The sequence below is a fragment of the Pteropus alecto genome, unplaced genomic scaffold (assembly GCF_000325575.1).
Source record: "Pteropus alecto unplaced genomic scaffold, ASM32557v1 scaffold272, whole genome shotgun sequence".
NCBI lineage: Eukaryota > Metazoa > Chordata > Mammalia > Chiroptera > Pteropodidae > Pteropus > Pteropus alecto.
Window position 1 is genome coordinate 389,431 of NW_006432452.1, and position 3,104 is coordinate 392,534.

Below are 3,104 nucleotides of genomic sequence, written 5' to 3' on the forward strand. Positions count from 1 at the left end.
TCTCATCTTGGATATTTCTGGTCATAGCTTTGAATTATATATATCTCCAAGGAGCCTTGGTAGTTTCTCTTAGTGGAAAATTATATTTGGAAATTATATCTGGGTGGTAGGTTTGCTTTTTCTACTGGATTGTCACAGTTTCTCAGGCATTTCAGTGGAGAGCTAGGAACATGTATTTTATTTATTTTAGAGCAAGAGAAATAAATTTTATCTTTCCATGCTACCCAGAGAGGAATCTATATGGCATTGTTCTGGGTTCCTATGAGAAATGGAAACTGCAATGTCAGGAGCCCTTGATGTTTTGCAAATGAAGGAGGATGATGTCCTCAAATTTCTTCTAGCAGGGACTTAGGTGGCACCAACCTTGACTTCTAAATAGAATGCTATATCTACAAAAGGAAAAGTGATGGCATTACCTCAAAATTCTCAACAGAATCTGGGAGAAGCTTCTGCTGGCAGCTCATGCCATTATTACCACTGAAAATCTGGCTGATGCCAGTGTCATACCCTTTAGGAATACTGGCCAGCCGGCTGTGCTGAAGACTGTAGCTGCCCCTGGGGCCATATCTATTGCTGGCTGCTTCACTCCCAGAAGCTTCATGAACTAGATGGAGGGCAGCCTCCTGGGAGCTGCGACTTCCGGTGGTTACTGATCCCTGGGCTGACCATCAGCCTCTCACAGAGGCTTCCTATGTAACAAGTATCTCCACATAACAAAGATTCTCCTCCATACTATGTGGACATTGTCATCCCCAGCAACAACAAGGAAGCCCACTCTGTGGGTCTGATGTGGTGGGTGCTGGGCGGGAGTTGTCCCGCGTGTGCAGCATTATCTTGTGTGAACACCCATGCGATGTTCTTTACTTCTACAGAGACCCTGAAGAGATTGAACAGAAAAAGCAGGCTGCTGCCAAAAAGGCTGTGACCAAGGAGGAATTTCCGGGTGAACGGATTTCTCCACTTCTGAGTTTACTGCTACTAAACTCAAGGCTGCCGACTGGGCTGAAGGCGCGCAAGTGCCCGTGGTGCCTATTCAGTGTTTCCCTACTAAAGACTAGCTCTCAGCTCCCACCGAAGACTGGTGAGCAGATACCACTGCTCAGGCCACTAAATGGGTAGGAACAACCACCGAGTGATCTTATTTTCCACAGACCCTTAAATAAAAATGGAAATATAAAGTTGATGGAAACTAAAGTTTCTAAAAAAAAGTAAGTAAATAAATTCTAAATTCATAATACTAAATCCCCAAATTTAAATGGAGATTATAGGATTTTTATTTAACTTATTTGATTTATGTCCTTGTCTTTTATACTAAAAATGTTGGTTTCTAATGGTATTAGTATAATTACTTATATGCTATAATCTAGTTTGTAGTGGAGTATGTATGTATAATAGTTTTTAAATTATACCAACATTAAACTTAATAACAGGACCACTAGTTGCAATTTCTGATTTAGTGATCTTTACTTTTACCTTTCTCAGTATTTGTTATGTAAGCGAAACTATTTAGGGATATATAGCCAAAATCGTATTTTTAAATTCATTAGGATAAATATCCTTGGCTTTGTGCCACAAATTTGATATAAAGTAACATTAGTGAGTTTCAATTTTTTTTTTATCTTAAGGATTGCTTCACTTTTTCCATTTTTAGTTATTGTTATCTTTCAAATATATAAAAAAGAACAAGGTTCTAAGGTGAAAATTGTAAAACAAGGCACATTAGAAAATATCTAGCTTTTATTTTCTTCCCCAGATATTTTACTTTTAGTAATAAAACTTTTTTTTTCTATCTCATAAATGACTGAACACATATTTTGCTTTAAAATTAAAAGTCACAATTGAAACAATGGCTTATTTTTCCAATCAAATGACTAAGCTGTTGAATCTTAAGGCTTCAACAAATGTTGCATCTTCTTATTTTTATTGAACAATAAGACCTTCTATTTTTATTATTCCTGGTAAACAGCAATTTTGTTTCTCCAGTGGTTTCCATTTGCCAGTCATGACAGATGGTTTAACATGGTGGCTACTGCTTTCAGGGGATTCTATCAGATGAATCCTCATTTCCAGTGCAACAGCTGTTGGCAATCTTTCATGAAAAGTTCATTCATCAGGGCTTCTCTATTGTTGTTGGCCAAGGACTCCTGCTTTGGCTGGCAGAGTTTCATTCTGCTGAATATGATATTCCTGAAATCTCATGGATATTCTTTGTCTCAGTTTTAAATATTTCTGTAAGCAATGTTCTGAACACGTGGTCTTTTCAGGTTTTACTTCTCTTCTTGTGGAGTCTTTTAACACAGTCCAAAAAGCAAATTTCTGTGTTTATTGTAGGTTCCAAGAAATTCCTTAAACTGTTTGATCTGATCAGATTCTAGCATTTGTGCAGCCATATTCTTTTGGTACGTTTATTAGTTGCCTTTTCTGATGCATGAGTTTCCTTTCTTTTCTGGAAAAGTAGTTGTCCAACCTGTGCTTGAATGTCTCCAGTGAGGCCTGATTTCTTAAGCACAGGCTCTGACTTCAGGCAACAGCCTGAGGCTGGGGTGCCAATAGAGTCCAGGGATGGAGAGCCTGTCTAGCTTTTATTCTCATTCTTCCCACCATCTCTCTTTTGTCTTCTCCCCATCTAAACTTTATTATTTCTTTTAATTAATTTTTGGTTCATCCTTCCACTGTTTATTTTTGAAAATATTAGAAAATATGCATGTATATGTATATGAGTGTGCATGAATTCCCACATCTTTGGTACCCAAAAGGTCCCCCAAAAAAGTGTAACAGATTTCTTTTCTTCTTTTTTTTTTATTGCAAATTGTAAGTAAATAAATAGCCTTATATATAAGCCATTTCTTATTTCTGTGAGTGTATCTTAGGGATAGATTCTTAGCAGTAGGATTACTGAATCAAAGGGTAAATGCATGTTTAATTTTACTAATTAATAATTTGCTAATATCAACTTCTTAGAGGTGGTATGGTTCTGCATTTCCACTAGCAATGTGAAAGTGATTGTTTTCTTACAGCCTTAACAACAGAGTGTGTTGTCAAAGGGCTCTGTTTTTGCAAAGGTTATAAATAATACCTCAGTGTAGTTTTAATTTGTATTTTAT

General features: G+C 36.9%; 1 pseudogene; it reads right to left on the reverse strand.

Annotated features, from left to right (window-relative positions):
* Positions 1-2,121: 2,121 nt before the first annotated feature.
* Positions 2,122-2,390, reverse strand: LOC107195356 (annotated as a pseudogene).
* Positions 2,391-3,104: the final 714 nt, after the last annotated feature.